Genomic DNA, 18017 nt, shown 5'->3' with positions numbered 1-18017 from the left:
CTCTTATAACCTATAATAATACCACTTAATGCTCTTATAACCTATAATAATACCACTTAATGCTCTTATAACCTATAATAATACCATTTAATGCTCTTATTAGTTTTAATTAGAGAAACACTTTCCGAACGGTTTATTTCATAACTTCGGTTCTAATTTATTTAAATAGGTCATAAATTTGTGCCATTTGGTGAATTTTTTAGGGCCCTAATCACTCCTAAGTTCAATTAACCAATATACATTTCCAATTCTAGAAATCACGATGCACTGCCTGTATGCTAGTATAAAAAATCGTACAGTTGTTTTTTATCATAGCTTAAGCCATGTTATGACATTTCTAAGCCCTACAACAAGGATTTCTTAACAATATATTTTAGGTCGCTATTACCGTAGACACATATCCAAGAACTCTTATCAGAATATCACCAAAACGTACGATATTACATTTTTTTTTTGTTAATATAAAATAAAAAAATAATAAATAAGATCGATATGAAGCTATTAAATCATAATTATTATCTTCTAGTTTTTATAAACTCTAATCTTATACATATGTGAAATACATATTAATCTTTACAACTTATTGATTAAAACAAAAAATATAAAAGAAAAAAATCAGAAAATGTCATAAGTTGTTCCCTTCCAATACCAAAACTACTAAATAGATTTAAACAACATAAAATTAAAATACTTATGAAACGGTGTAAAAAATAAAACATAGAATAATTAACAGGGTAAACGAAAACTATTTTTGTGATAAATTAATAGATTGTCTAATCTTCTGTCGAATAACTGAAATGTAAGATATAATGTGTAGTTGCAATATTAAATTTTATCAATGAAAAATGTATGGTAATATATTAATTATTTTCTCTTATAGGCTATGACAAGTTGAAATATATTTAATTTTCTGTTTAGATGATCAGTTTGTATAATTGATATTCATGCTGAATTCTTTATAATAACAATTGCTCTTACGATAATCCTTAGGACTAATAATATAAATAAAAACAATAGTTGCACAACACTGAGTACAGATTTATATGAACAAAACCTCATTACACCTATTGTGGGATTACATTAATTTATGAAAAAAATTGAAGGTTTAAGGAGTGGTGGGTTAAGTGAGGCCACAGGTGACCCCAAAACCACTGACATGCCTGCCCAGACAAAATCCACTACCGCTACAAGACAGGTACACAGAAGTACAAGGTACGGGAACACTCACCTCAGAGCACACTGGTGCCAAATACTTCCTCCCACACCCAATACTTACAAGACGGGACTTGAAACTCAACAACCAACCAAGTTGCTCGAATGCCGGCGCACGACTGCCAGATCGAACAGACTCCTATCGGCGTCTGCGCCTGGTTTCCTCTCACGGTGTCTTTGTCTTTTGGCCACTGTCGGTGTGAGGTGGGGAAGGAGGGGGTTGGTTTTTCGGTTTTCGGGTCAGCGGGTGAAATAAAGGATCTGCGTCATTGGACGAGAGAAATTACAAAGGACATCCGGGGGTGAAAGGATCCAGAAATAACATCGTCTTGATGGGTATTAAACACGGTTCAAAGGGCATCAATTATGTCAGCTTATCCGTGAATAAAATTCAACCTTAGAGGAATAGAAAATGGACGATAGATATTGTTCAGCTAGTGATTATTGTTTCCTTAAAAATTATTTGGACTGATTTTCCTAATTCAAATTCTACAAAGAAAAAACTGAAACAGCTTATCAAGGGCCTAGAAAGAAATAGTACTTGCCAAAAGTACCGAATGGTATTTTAAGGTGCCTTATCGTATTTTTGCGAAACATTGTTATGATGACTAATATTATTATTATTTATTATTTATAGTAGACCATGAAAGGTCATTGGTTCAGTATTCTGTAAGGAAGCACTGCTTTTAGAACAATGGTTATACAAGAAGGCTATTTTTTCAAGACCACGCTCAATAGCAAGATATTTCCCCATTTAAAGGCACCAATTTTATGAGGCTGAGTGGACCCAAGAATACAGTGTTGACTCACGACTAAAGTAAATAATTATCTGTCACAGCCGGTTTCGAACCTGGATCCTTCGATTTGGTAACATAGAGCTTCACCACTGCACCATCTCAGTATTAATAATTTTTTTTAAAGAGTTTACAAGATTTAGCAACCAGCCGTCCCTATCCTGACAAATCTAACGACTTGTTATAAAAAAAAAACATCAGATTGCTACATAAATCTGGATATGAACCCAGTAGGTCAAAGGAAGCCTCATCCTATCTACCTTCTTATTTTAATGTTCCGGATTAACAGTTTAATTTATTTAACACACACCCTTGAATCTGGGAGGAAGACGATATCCGTTCAAAAAAATTGCGGCCGATAGAAGTGAAACTTCTGGAAATGAAATTACAATTATTACTACTATTACAATCTCATTAATTATAACTAGTGGGGATACCCCCTGTACAATCCTCATTTTATAAATTATACAACTGTTCATTCAATTGTACAACTCGTTGGCCATTCTATAACTGTAATTTATAGTGATGAGAAGATAGTTGACCGTGGATAAATTATTTGCGAAGATGGTTGGGGTGTGATCAGGGAATAAAACAAATAAGCTTAAGAAACTTATTTAATAGTGCCACGTTTCGGCCAAAATTTCAGCCTTCATCAGGGATACGTATAGGAGATCGGTAATATAAGTGGGTTATATAGGGTTCCGATCTCCAATAAGTAGCGCTGATGAAAGCTGGAAATTCTGACCGAAACGTTGGCACTATTAAATAAGTTTCTTAAACTTATTTATGTTATTTTCTGACCGCAACCCCAACCACCTTTTCCTCATATAACTGTAATTTACATTTATTCTGTAATTCAGATTACATTATTTTTTTTAATATTATGTAAGTAGGAAAAAAAATTAATTTCGATTCTTTATCTTTAATCTAAACATAAAGTATAACGATGTCATAGCATTTTTCAATTTCAGGCGCATTTTAAATATTGCTCTATTTAACTATCTTCTCGTTTTAAGCTAATTAAGTGATAAAGGACCGTCGCTCCCCGGGGTCAGTCCGGCGGTGGAGGATTACCTCTTTTTTGTGTTAACATCTCCTCTTGTGAGATTGTGACATGCATGGACCAACCTATACGCTATAATTGTCTATTTAAAAAGTCAGATAAGTAAGGCTACCATGGAGGGTTTCATACCGTTTTTCAATTTCAGGCGATTTTTAAATATTGCTCGATTAAACTATCTTAAATTTAATTTTAAATTAGATCTAATTATCATTTTAATTAGTACTTCAATTTGTTACTTCGTCAAATACAATGTTGGTAATAAATTTTTCCTCTAAACTGCATTGAATTTCTATTCCGTCTTGGCCACATACAGTTGTCGACGAATAAGTATTGTTTCCTTCATAAACCGGCTTTTTCAAAACTCTGCCCTCGTGATTTATTTATAGTTATAGCAAATGCCAATATTACAGATAGCAGCCAGTTGAGTACGATAGGCATGTTCAAGTCCCCTCAAGTGTCCAATGTGATCCTTAGAATGCACACAATTTCACCTTTCCAATCTTCTGATAAAATCTCTTAATAAATAAATAAGTAAAAATAAGTAAATTTGTTTAAATATATCTCACTAGCGATTTTGCGCCATAACACAGCGCAATATAGGTTTCCTAACAGTATAACAACGCAACCTATTTTCAAGTTCAGTTCAGTCAGGTGACATTCCCGCTGCTGTTAGTGTTGATAGATATTCAGAGGGATAATGTAGCATATCACCGCCCCCGCCAGGAGAAAGGGCCACACAATAGAATAACATGTTAAAACGTCCCTGGTAGTCTGTTTAAAATTGAGATTAATTTTTATTTACATCGTCATTTCGAGCAGCCAATATTGCCCTATTTCTCATTTGTTCCATTGCTAAACCATCTTCGACATTTTCATTCTTACACCTTTTTCATTTGTTCGTTTTTTTCGCTAAATGTGTTCTTCATCAGTTAACTTAATTTTTACGAAAACATCTAAGTAATCCGCCAAAATGGGGATTAAATGTAAACATTAAAAATACAGAAGCTATAATTTGCACAAAAATAAGACCTACAATACCCTCGAATAAAGTTCTAGACAATAAATTGTTGTTCAACAACCAGATTAATCTAAAATTAGAAAATGGAAAGAAAATAATGTACAATATGTGAAATGAAATACCCTTTTGTTTATGCAATAAATTAAAATCATACAAAATAAAATATAAACATTTAATGAAGATAGAAATATTGTGTGTGTGTGTGTGTGTATATATATATATATATATACACACACACATACACACACACATAATAATTGACAAAACATTAACTTCTATCAATTTTCTTTCCATCTTTCTGTATCCTTTCCTGCATAGGTCTTTCGGGAGTAACAGTCAGCACTTCCCGGGGTGACCAGTCCTATTGGGAGGCGAGTTCTTTCCACTTCTCTTTCCAGGCATCCCTGTCTCTAGCAACTCTCCACCAGAGGGGTCCTGTCATCCTCTTGAACATATCGCTTCATCTTTTCTTTTGACGTCTTCTTCTTCTTTGAAGTCCACTCTGTGACAATTTTTGACCATCTGTCATCTTTGCACCGAAGGAGATGCCCTGCCCATTTCCTTTTCCTCAATCTTGTCATCTTCAGTGTGTCAGCGAGTCCTGTTTCTTTCTGGATCCAAGCATTCTTTATTTGATGCCTTTTCCCCACATTCACAATGCTTCTTCAAATATTATTTTGGCACACCTTTATTTTCCTCTTCTGAGCAATAGTCCTTGACCACCCTTCAAAATGTATCTACATTTTAATAAAAGAACAAAATTATCTTATAGAAAGAAATTGATACTTATAAAGCAATACTAAGAGGTATCTTAACAAATGCTTGTCCCACATAGAGTTTCACTAATTCAACAAAAAACAAATATAACCAAAGTATTCCAAAACAAATGTCTGAGAATTGTCAACAACTATCTATATTTTACAAGAATAACAAAAATGCGTTCAGATCCATTTTTATAAGTATCCCTTATATTTAAAATAAAATATTATAGGTGATCACTAAAAACTTTTCAATATAACGGAGATCTATTTATTTTACATAAAGACAATTTTTTTTAATTTAATTATAATTACTAAATAACGTCTCAAGTGATTGAAATGATAAAAATCTCGCTGTAGCGTCAAGATTTTGAATAATGGCTCATTAAAAATTGCCATTACAACAATTAACGCACTTATGCAGCTATTTTTAGTTATCAAGATATTTTAATCTAAATACAAAACATATAGAGAGTTGCCTCCCACCACTTACGTTACACCTCGGGCGTTCCCTACCGTCACGAAATCAATTTACTCTCGTACATTTTTTTTTTTTCCTTGAGTTGTAGAACGTCGGTAAATAAGTTCCAGTTAAAAATAAGTAGGTACGACTAACTAAATCTAGTTATGCAAAGGGACTATTTTGAAGAATCCCTATAAAATATGTACCTGAGCCATCTATTGCTTAGGGATTAACCTGGTGATCTTGGTCATATCACCTACGCGCATTACCATTCGTAATGAATTAGCAAGTCCTCAACCCCAATGATCCATCATGGACTACAGCGGTTATGGCTTTGTTCCAAGTAATAATTAAAGAGAAACCAACCACACACACACATATATATATAGGTTCAAGAAATAGAAGAGATCGGCTCAAACTAAATAAGCATTAGGTGAGATGCCTAAGCCGTGCAATCATCTCTACACCTCAAGGTGAAATGATGGCTAGAATAGTATATTGTTTTCCCGCTGTTATATTAAAAAGAAAAGTACGAAGTTCCGTTCTAAGAAAGGATTTAATCACCCTATCCTTCTTTGTTTTAGAATTTATTTTTTTAACTACTCCAAATCTGATTTTTTTTTTTTATAAACTAGCCCTCTTATTCCACATTTGCAGCATAAGGAGGAACATCGTTATTAATTCCATCTTTACAGGCAGCATCGTTTTTGAACAATAAGTCAGCCAGTGAGTGGTATACATACATAAAGAAGACTAATACACTAAAAGAAATTTTTAAAAAACATTTAAGTACCTCAAAAATCAAAAAGGGATATCATCTAAACATTAAAAATTCAGATGTTACAATTTTCACAAAAATACGACCTACAATTTCCTCGAATATAGTTATAGACAGTAAATTGTTGCTCGACAATCACGTTAATCTAAAAAAAGAAAATAATGTTCAATATGTATCTACATTTTAATACAAAATCAAAATTATCTTATAGAAAGAAATTGATACTATATAAAGCAATACTAAGACGTATCTTAACAAATGTTTCCTATAGAGTTTCGCTAATTTAACCAACTTAAAAAAAAAATAAAACTGAAGTATTCTAAAACAAGTGTCTCACAATTGTCAACAACTATCTACATTTCACAAGAATAATTAATTGTAAGATGCATTAAGAACTAAATATAGACCTCATGCATGAAGAAGTATACAAATTGACACATTTTTTTTTTTTTTTTTTTTTTATCTCGCTCTAATTATTTAAACCCGAAGTAAGAAATGATACAAAAACAACAAACTATAAATAAAACCATAAGGGGACAAAACATATATTTACTTTAATCGATTTGTATTTTATCTTATCTGAAAAATGTTGTTGTTTTTTTCTTTTGTTTATTTTTTTAACAAAATAGAAAATACAATTCATACGTAATAAGTAGCTAAGAAGGATGATTCGAATCACGAAGCAAGACCATTATCTTTTGTGCACATTGAAAATCTGTACCACAACAACCCATTAATGGGCCAGGGGTGCAGTAATTTATAAGGAGACACTGGTTCTTGACCAACGGTTTGCAAGGAAGTGATTTGTTCATAATTATGATCAACTGGCAGATTTTTCCAAATGAAGGGAAAATTTACCCGCATCAGTTGGCTGGATGGTCTCCAGAGGGCTCCCCGAACCCACAGGGCTGACTCACGCTACAGTGAAACAGAAAATAATTTAAAATAAATAATCGGTCTCAGCTCGATTCGAACCCGAGTCTATAAGACCTCAGAATAAAATTACAGATTCGAGGCGTATATTACTATACGCCAATCTATAGTTACCTATAGACGTCTGAAAAGAAGATAACCTCGAGATGTTCCCCTAGAAATGCTATTGGAGTTCAATTGATAGATCCTCCACAGGTCTGTATCATGCCATTGTACTAGCATAAAATTTATTTTTTGTATATATCTGATTATATGTATTATCAATTTGAGATCTGCTGGCGGTGCCGGTTCGAATCCGGCCAGGGGCGTTGACTTTTTTCATTGAGTGGCGGTCCAACAAAATGAAAATCTTGATCCCAACCATGGTTAAGCAGGTAACTAACCTTTAGTTCACCCCTATCTACAACTTATTATCTTTCTATCAATATATTCTTAAATTTCAATCTGATTTTAAAATTATCATTAATTAATAAATAAATAATGTTACATATTAAGACACAGATATAAAAGTGATAGACTAATATCGACTTCTTGTCTGTTTAACTAATTTGAAATGGGATCCGACAGATAGAACCCGTTATGTAAAGATAAAGAGTTTAGAACATTAAACAGAAAATGTAACTGTGTTATATTTACCAAGTTAATTTTTATTAGTCGTTACCAATGTTGATTCATATTGTTTCCGTAACAGGACAAAGTCTCCGTTATCAACTAATACTTTCTCACTAATGGCTTGTTTCAGAATATTCATCGTGATATTCCACATCTCTAGTTAATTTTTCGACTTTAGCATCGATTTATATTATACCAGTATTTTACATGAAATATTAAAAAATTAATATTGATACCTTCACTTTATTTAAATTAATATTTGTATACTTCCTTTTCATTTCATACTGATAACATTCATATTAATACAGGATAATATATGAATAGTTTTTATAAAATCAGGCTCACTGTGCTTCAATATTAATATGGCAAAATATGTTTTTGGAGTTACACAAAGATTATATTCGTTTTGGCTATTATATTGAGATTGATTATTATATTATTATATTATATTGATGCTACGATATTGAGATATTAGAGGATGTCTGTACATTGTTGTTGTTTGCTAGTTTTGAAAGGGCGTTTAACAGCCTGGTCATCAACGCCCGTTGGTTGTTGGCTTTAGTAAGGCCTAGTTGTTCCATAGTCATAGCTTTGGTATGGTGTATTGATCCGCACCAATTATAATTTGTTTAATAATCATTACGATATTGGAAAGGATGGTGAAAAACAGATAACTGACTGTTCCAATTTTAAAAATAAGGCAAGCTAAATAGATAATTATAATAATTAAAGGCTGGTTATTAAGTTAGTCTGATTGATGAATTTAATGACTTTTACAATTGCAGATTCGTCGTTTCTCAACGCCATTGTGACATTTGTTGGTATCCCTAACTGGTTCAGAGTTGATGTGCAGTGACTTAAAATATATATATAACTTAAAATATTGAATAATTTTATATGAAATGTACATTTTTATTATTTCAGCCGTTATTAACCCATTGGAGACCAATGCACACGGTGTGTGCAATGAACTTGAATGGCAATTATCAGTCAGTATGGAAGGAACGGCTGTTAGAACAAGACTGGTTTAAAACAAAAATTATCCTACAAAGGAGCAAAAATAAAATTTGATGTTGAATTAGGTTTGGGCGATTGTTTCAAGGGTTATCATTCTGTACAACAAAAGTAAGGGTCAACCTACCAGGAAAATACATTATCTTGCACTTCTTAAAAATGTATGTTTATATTCTTTTATTTTTATTGATAGGGTTGTACAAGATTTTTTAGGGGTGAAATAAAGTTGAAATTAATTTTCAGTACTTCAAGAAACCCTTCAATAGGGATTTTCAAAATAAGGCAGGAAAATAAATTTTGCAGGCATTAAATTTTCGCCTTACATAGAAATAGCCTTAGATTTTTCTTGAACATTAAAAAAAAAAAATGACTAACTTCAATACGACTGAACCAATCTACACCAAACGTTGCAGTGGTTTACGGCTCTATAAACTGAATCAAATGGCATCAACCTGATCTAATTAAAAAATTATAATAGGGTATATATGGACTATCTCAATAGGAACTTTGGTGAGTCAATTCTTAAAAATTTTTCTTTTGAGGTTAATGACTTCCAATTTAATGAAATTTTTTATTAAAATTATCACCACATGGCACAACGTTTCGGGAACACTGTCCCATATTCATGCACCTTAAACCTCATAATTGTTCTGAGAAATCATGTCACAAATTGTGATATTATGAGGTTTAAGGTGCATGAATATGGGACAGTGGTCCCAAAACGTACCATGTGGTGATAATTTTATTAAAAAATTGCATTAAATTGGAAGTCATTAACCTCAACAGAAACATTTTTAAGAATAAGATATATAAAATTAAACGTTTAAAAACTTTTTTTTATTTGAAACCCATATATTGTCCTTATAAGGCGAATAAATTTCATTACTGTAGGTTAATAGGGCAGACATTCAGCTCTCTAAAGAATGTATTAACTGAATTGGATAAAATACAGAGTAGTTATGATCGATTATATGAACAATGGTCACCGGAAGATAAAAACAAAAAATCATCATTTTATGGAATATTATGAAAACTACTGTTTCTATGAAAGTAAAGGTCATAAACTACTGTGTAGTACGTTAAACTAGCGTTGATAGACATCTATACGTCACATAGATCCTCAGATATAGATTTCTCAAAATAAATTAACTAACTACTAATCTTTCAGTAGATTTTAAAGAAATTTTGCTTTTTAGGGCTAGCATTTCAGAAAATTTACTCTTTATTAAATTATAGTGTTCTACTTCAATGGACGGTCATTAACACTAGAAGTTGGGATATAGTGCAGTGACGTTTCTTCAGCATGTCCTGGATACGAGAATAATAATGTAAATATAGTTATTAAGATCAAGCATTTAAGTTAAGGTTAATTCAACTTATAAGTTTTAATTGTTTTATTAATTGATAAGAATTCTTTTTTTTCTTCCTTTTCATTCTGTGTACATATATTTCTTCTTATTATTAAACTTTTGTATATATAGTTCTGCTATTCTTTCTCTGCTTTCAACTTTTTAATTTACTTATTTTTTTTTGTTGTTGTTCACGGAATATTACGATAATTCAACAGTTGGGTAGGTAACACCCCTAGGTTTACTGTTATCTACATGTAAAGGTATTCGCAAGTGGTCATAATTCAACAATTGTTTATATAGGAGTATATTTTAGTTATATTGTGGGCATAATGCTTCAGGGTTTTCGTTATTTCCAAGAAAAAAATAACGTGGCGCCTAAGGAGTAATTTATTCTTTATTGTTTTGTCTTTTTTTTCCTTTTGCGATTATATATATTTTTTTCCCCTTTAACTAATCCCCTTCTCCGCTGAGCGTGGGCAACGATAAACATATAACTAAGGATAAATCAAAATTTGCGGTTATAAGACATCAAAGAATTAGTTGCTCAGGCAATAATGAAAAAAAGTATTCCGTCTTCTAGCAAATCGTTTTCTACAGTGGTCAGCTCTGCCACCACTAATAGGAGAGAATGAACTAACCGTTACTGAACCCACTGACAGGGGGGAGCCAGAGCCATCAATCACCACAGCGCTGAGAGCAGTAGCGCTGGTCGTTGAAAGCTAGTTCCAATCAACAGACCTGCCAACATGGAGAGGTGTCCATGTACTCTACTATCTTTTCAATGGCAAACCCGCTTGTTTAACAGGCATCGGGTTCAGCACAATTCCTCCTAAAAGTTAAAATCATTTACAGGGGTAAGATTACCATTATTGAAAGATACTGTAAGGTAGTCAGTAGGTTTACGGCGAAGGGTAAAGGTGATTTGATGTTTTTTAACCTTATATATATCATTTAGGTAGATATTACATATTTTTAACCATATTTAGTAAAAATAAATTCACAATGAACTACGATATTTGTCTCTATAAAGTTTCTGGTTAAAAAATTAATTGAAAATATCTTGGTTAGTATGGGAATACTACAAATCCTAGCCTACTTTTAACTTATTCTTTTAGTGTAAGTATTTATAACCATTTAAATATTTTTTTGTTATTCACTTCAAAACGACAACATGCCTATTCCGATCTCTACGAATTCACAATCAAATCAATAACGATTATGTGAAACGAATCAAATGTATAAAATCTGAAACCTATACCTTCTCTGCTAACATATTATGTTAAACATAAAACTAATGATTTTAACTACGGGTTATTGTACAATATAAACAAAAACGAATACTCGATGGTCTATGTCTGCTCCGTGCCGAACTTAAAGAAGGGCCGTCAGCCTTCGGCCCTTTGGATACCATTGTGCAAGACCGCTCAGCAAGGCAAGTTTATCAAGCGGCCAGCTGTCCACACCTTGCCAACAAATCTCACGACCATGAAACTTGCGGTGGATGGACGACAGTATATAGTTTATATTAGGGATGGTCAAGATAAAAACTATAGACAAAAAAAAAAAGCTCGGTTCGGAGTTCTTCAGGCTGAATGTAAATATTTAAACAGCAATTATTAAGACGTTAAATTATGTTTAATTTTTTTTTTAAATTCCATTTATTAATTTATTTTTGGGGATCGGGATGGTTCAGTGTAGGCACTAGGGTACTAGTAAGACAATACTAACTTAAAGGACTCGAGTCTTTAGGGTCAGAACCCCTTCGGGACCCATCCAGCCTTAGTAAGAGGGTAACCTCAATAGAGAAAAACTCTGGCGGTGGAGCGTGATTTTTACCAAATCACCTCCTTGCATAATCATTACTCTAGTAACAAGACTTCCTTACAAAGTAATGTACCCCTCACCCTTCATGAGTTGTAGCGATACAGATTTATAATTGTTATTAATTTATGTTCTTGTTCATAATTTTACTATAGTTCACTCGTTATCTTTGTAAATATGGTGAGATTGCACTCTCTGATGTGCTCTGTGCTATTGCTATTATCTGTAAATATATGACAGAATTTGATAGTTCATAATAAACAAAAATCTAGAGTGAAGTTAAAATTTAAAAAACATATTTCAAGCTTTTGATATAAAATGGAAGAATTCAGTCACTATGAAAATTTAACACTAACACATCTAAAAGTTCAAGCCAACAATACTTTGTTAAGAAAATACAAATATTTTTGAGAAACTACACTCAAATGATAGCAGCACATCTGGCGATGAATCCATACAATTTCCATTAAGAGCATAACAAACAACAAGTTTCACTATATCACTGCTTTACAAGAATAAAAATATTTAGTTTTATTTTGAGATGGGCATGTTACAAAGATATTGGCGTAGACAGGGATTACTTTCTGTACTTTGGCCCCTCTATAGAACTGTCCCAAAACTAGTAGCGTTGGCAAAAAGTAACCATCTACAGGAACGTTACTCAAACTTTTTGGGTTTGCTGTACAAACAATTGAGTGTGTAGGAAAAGAATAAACAAAACAGTAAAAAACAAATTATGGAATGAACTGTATATTTCCTATTCTTATGTTAATATTCTATTTTTTTTTCTTTTTGCATTATTTTGAGAAAGTCGTATTCGCTTACGGCACCCCCCGTATACACATGGGGCATCCGAGGCCATCTAGTTCAGGGACTGCAGGCCAAAGGTATGATACATCAAATACAAAATAATTTTTTTTTTTGTCAAAAAGTCAACCAAACCATTGACATGAAAAAAAATAGTAAACAAAAACGTTTAGCATTTATGTAGGTATAAAATTAGAATTATTGAATAGTCTACAGCCAGGGCTTCTTCAAGTGGAAGTTCAAATCACTTAATCCTGATAATATGGAAGTAGTATCACGACAGAAAATATCGTAGTCTACACGATGTTAGTTGCTGCGTCGACTGACACTATCACCGTAACTTTGAAAAAAGTGTTTAAGCTAAGTGAATGGCTGTTAAAAACTCTCAGATCTTCAACGTTTACTAGGATCCATATTTAAGCAATATTTGAGCTGTACTAGTTGACTAAGAATTAAGGAGCTCTCTTAATATAGACAACTTTTTGCGGATAAGGTTTCAGATCATAAGTATCTAGAATAAAAATAATGATAAAAAATATATACAAATATGCTCCATACCTTTGTTTACAATTGCAGAGTACAGGAAGCGAAGTGCGGATTCAAAGCCGGCGCTAAGAATCGATTCCACGGCAGCACAGATGATAGTTTCAAGGATAGAACCTGCCACCGTCACAAACATCGTCGGGGAAACTAAAAAAGGACCCGTCACAGAGCCAGGATTCAAATAGACTCAGGCCTACCTTGAGTTATGTAAGATGCTTCAGGACATTTATCATCCTTTTATGTCCATGAGTGAGCACTATCCATGGCTGTGTCGAAATGAGCGGTACCAGGTTCAGCGATTTGACATTTTTAAAAATACTGCGGAACTGATAACGAATCAGTAATCATATTTCATATTATTTCATGATAATAATCAAGCAATAAAACTGATAAAAATGAATGAAACATATTAAACATGTGTATGAATAATGATAAATTTAAAAAATGCTGCAAATCATTACACTATGGTTTAATATGCCATATAATTTTATTTCAAATATTTATAAAAATATCATAAATGAGAAGAAGATGCTAGGATCGCGGTCAGTGAAGAACACGTGAATAAGTAAAACGTATTTATTAGGGCCAACGTTTCGGCTACAATTACGGAATCATTGAAAACTCTTAGCCGAGCTACCAGAACTTGGGCAATTTTTAATTTTCACGATCTCTCAGTACGAAACCTTTTTTTTTATAAGATTTTTAAAATTTTGGTGGCATTTTTTTAAACTTCGTTTAAGAGTTTTATTAAGAGATGTAAAAATTATCCTGAGTAATTAAAGTTCTAAGGTTGATAGCAAAAGAGTTATAGGGTGTCAAACTTGGAAAAAAGCGGCGCGTGTTTTTAAATGGTATTCTACATTTCCTAGACAACAGACCTATTTCTAATAGTTCGATAATCTGATACTAAATTTTATAAGTATTTTAGAAAATTTAAAAGCAGTTAGCGAGTTCATTTTAAAATTTAAAGACCGATGTTAACAAGAACTTTCAAACATGAGTTTAATTCAAAAATTTTCAAAGCATCAGATGAATCAACCTAGGTTAATGTATATAATATTTCAATATTTTTATTAGGGATAAAACTTCATTAACTGAAACTGTAATCTTTACGGTAAAAATAATAATAATCATGGGCAAATTTGCAGTATAACCAATGCTATTCCTGTTCTGAGGAAAAGCGAATCGTGCAATCGTTAAAATAAAACAAAAAAATGTACATTTACATCCAAGGACGAATAAGATATAATAATGGAACATATAAGGCATCGGCCTTCATAAAAACCAATGTCATTAAAATGATTATTTACATTTAATGTTTCTTTTTTTAAAAATTAATCCTTATATAAGTATGAAAAAAGAAAGTTTCTAGAAACAATCATAATACACAGGTCGAGGCTAACAATAATTTTGATGCTTCAAGGATATTGGAAAGTGGAGGGAAAAGTCACATTTCCTTATAAGAAATGTTTAAATAAAAAAATAATCTATTTCGTCACAAGATTTATATAATCGTATTGTCTCCAGGAAGCCGTATTTCATATAACGTTTATTTAAAATAAAAATTATATGAAATATATCAAAATAATTTCTATTCTGCCAGCACATTTATGATAAAAATTCAAACGATCAAAATAATAATATTGGCGAAGACAATGGCTAACTGTTCGGAAAGTGTTAATAATTTCGACATATGTTTCTGAAACCCAATCCAGCGAAAAGACACATGACAAACAATTAATACAAAAGCCCTAGTGCGTCATACTTCCGATGACGTAGGGACCAACGCGATGAACGCTGTCAACCCTACATTGAGTAATGTTACAGCGTAGTTATGGCAGCAGCACGTGGAAAAAACAAAACAAGGAAATAGTATTTAATTTTTTTAAAAATGTAAAGAATGAGTTACTGCTATGAATCCCAAGTGATGAGTTCTTGAGAAATTATATACTATATTCAACTTTATTTACGTTTTACCTTACTCGTTTTAAACACTATCCTAAACAAGTAAGGTAAAGTAACGAAAAGCCGATAATTTACAATTTAGATATTATTCTTAACATATCATTAACAAAAGTATAATGCTCATTTAAATAAAATGACAAATATATTAGATAAGATCTATCAGAAATAAATTAGTTTTTGTTTATTTGCTGACCGTACGCCCTCCCCGACCATCTTCGCCCAAGAACAATTTCATTACGCAAAACAATTAAAGAAATTTAGTTTATTAAAAGTATACTGTTCATATAAATACAATAACAAAGATCGGCTTTTCGTTACTTTCCCTTACTTGTTTTGGATAGTGTTTAAAACAAGTAAGGTAAAAGGTAAATGATGTTGAATATATTGTGTTGATTTGCTGACCGTACCCCCAATCACTCTAGTCAGAAACTCTCTCGGAGCTTCCCCGATGAAGTCCTGAAATTCAGGTCGAAACGTCAGCACGAATAAATATTTTTTTGTTTATTTGCTGACTGCACCCCCTCCTCCTCTCCCGGACCATCTCCTCGGTATATTAATCTACGGTCAACTGCTGTCACTTCATTTGAAAGTGTCCTTAAATTAACCAATGTAAAATAATTAAGATAAGTATATTTTTTATATCTTTGAAGGAGAGACAACGAGAAGATGTAGCTCCTGAAACTTAATTTTTGTCATATCATTTAATCTTTCGATTAAGAATTTCTAAATAAGAAATTAAAATTATAATATAGTGTGAATGTTTTAGGAAGGTGGTACACTTCACTCCTCTAAAGCAAAAGTGAAGTAAAAAAGTGGGGAATAGGCCACGGCCTTGGTGCTAAGGTTTACGTTGAGGTTAATAGAAATGTCCACTATTGTAGTTTAAACCTACAAAAGGCAGCTCATAATAATAATAGTCAATCCAGACATCAGTCATTGATAATAATTATTCACATTGATAATTAATAAGACTGACAAATATGTCAATTATTATAATGATACGTATTGGCAAATATGTTAATTATTATAATAATCGGTCGATTATTATCAGTCATTTTCTTTATAAATCTATTCTTTCACCTAGTTTATAATTAAACCACCTCATGAATATAAACAATATATAATGCTACAAATATCGATTCCTAAGAGAAAATTGACAAGAATATAATAGTAAATATATTAAGCAAGACAAATTCTTGAGACAAAGGCTCTAACTCTGCCACGCCCCTGTAGTTCATCATCATACCTTACGTTTTTGGCAACAATTTTCCTTACAACTTACCACCTCCGTTTTACTCCGCCCAAGGATAGTCGAGATGAGATACCATAAGAGAACATTAAACATACCTAGAAAAGCGAGAAAGCTTCAACACTCCAAGGAGAAATTAATAAGAAACATAATATAAAACCGATAAAACGTCCCACATTAGGATATTTTGTAGATATAACAAAAATGCATTTTGGGTATAAGAACCTTCCGAAATAAATGGCCTTCAAGCTTGAAATTTAAGACAGATATATCATCTTACACCCTTATTCTCCTCATTCTATTCAATTATTCAATTCTTCTCTTTAATATTTCAATATTAAACCACTTTATCAATATAATCGATATGTAATGCATGAATATCAATTCCTATGACAAAATTGACGTGTACACAATGGTAAATATTACCCCAGTCAAATGAACATACACTTTCAATTGATATAAGCCGACTTTAGAATTTTTTTTTTAATTTCGTTTCATTTAATTTGTTAGTAAAAGAGGAAAAAGTGTCTAACTTGAATTAAGTTTTTCTTAATACTTTCCTACTAAAGAGAATTCAAGAGATTTAATCTAATCCATATAAAAGGGCCAATTTTTATTTTTTTTGGGGAGGGGAATATACGTCAGATATTTCCCTAATCAAGGGTACCCACTTCTTGAGACTAAGGTATGCTCCAGAACCAACAGGATTGACTCACGGCTAAAGTGTAACAGAAAATAATTACCTGCCATAGCCGGATTTAAATCCAGGTCCTTGGAGTTAGTAGCATATTGCCTTACCTCAGTTCACCGCTTTCCATTATATATATATTCATACATGTTTTTAAAAAAAAATCTTTTGTATACTGTAGATATAGAAAAAATGACCTAGTAAAACAAGAACGAGGAAAATGAAAAATTTAATATATAAAAATGAATATTAGTTTGTTGTTACTTAATGCACTGGGGGCTTTTTGCTAAATGTTCAGAAATTCCTGGGAAGATATTATTCTGGACCGATTTTTTCGGAAAAAAATAAGTTTTTTTTTCTTCAGCGAAGACTTCCATTGGAGTCCTATACTGCCTAACCATGGTTGGGTGTCAAAGGTTTTTATTTTGTAAGACCGCCACTCAATGAAAAAAGTCAACGGCACCAGGCCGGATTCGACCGGGCACCGCCAATAGACATCAAATTAGTAAGTCATAACCACTGCGCTACGCCCCAAAAAAATTATTAACAAAATTAAGCGATTTTGGCGCTTAGCCCAAAAAGTATTAATTAATACTTTTCATGGTTATTATATGCCAATTGATTTATCTCTTCTCGAAGAATAATAAGACAACATTACTGATTCTATTAAATGATTTATTAATCACTAAAATTTTTAATAAACAAAAAATAATAAGTATTTCAGTAAGGTCAACAAAATGTATTTTTAGGAAAAAGCAAATCATATTAAAGGAATATGGTCCGGGTGCGGTCAAGAAAAACTCAAATAGTAGAAATATACTAATTTAATGAGCCAACGTTTCGCCCCACGTTGCAGGGCTTCTTCAGGGCTATTTTGACGGCAGTCAAAACTGGGGCCCGTGTGTTTCGTGACATACTGGAAGATTTTTGATTGACCGTGTGTAAAG

General features: G+C 32.3%; 1 protein-coding gene and 1 long non-coding RNA gene across 2 annotated transcripts in view; both read right to left on the bottom strand.

Moving 5' to 3' along the window:
• LOC136796843 (uncharacterized) overlaps nt 1-4201 on the bottom strand; it is a 31698-nt gene extending 27497 nt beyond the window's left edge. The window contains exon 1 of the long non-coding RNA XR_010844610.1: nt 1229-4201. This is a non-coding gene — a long non-coding RNA (uncharacterized lncRNA). The remainder of the gene's footprint in view (nt 1-1228) is intronic.
• Nucleotides 1-18017, bottom strand: part of LOC106686160 (E3 ubiquitin-protein ligase znrf2) — a 179885-nt gene that overhangs the window by 45830 nt on the left and 116038 nt on the right. The gene's annotated exons all lie outside the window — the stretch shown is intronic.

Source organism: Halyomorpha halys, unplaced genomic scaffold (assembly GCF_000696795.3).
Source record: "Halyomorpha halys isolate HHAL.00 unplaced genomic scaffold, Hhal_1.1 Scaffold785.1, whole genome shotgun sequence".
NCBI lineage: Eukaryota > Metazoa > Arthropoda > Insecta > Hemiptera > Pentatomidae > Halyomorpha > Halyomorpha halys.
Note: the sequence above shows the minus strand (reverse complement) of the source record. Positions and strands in the feature narration are given on the sequence as shown.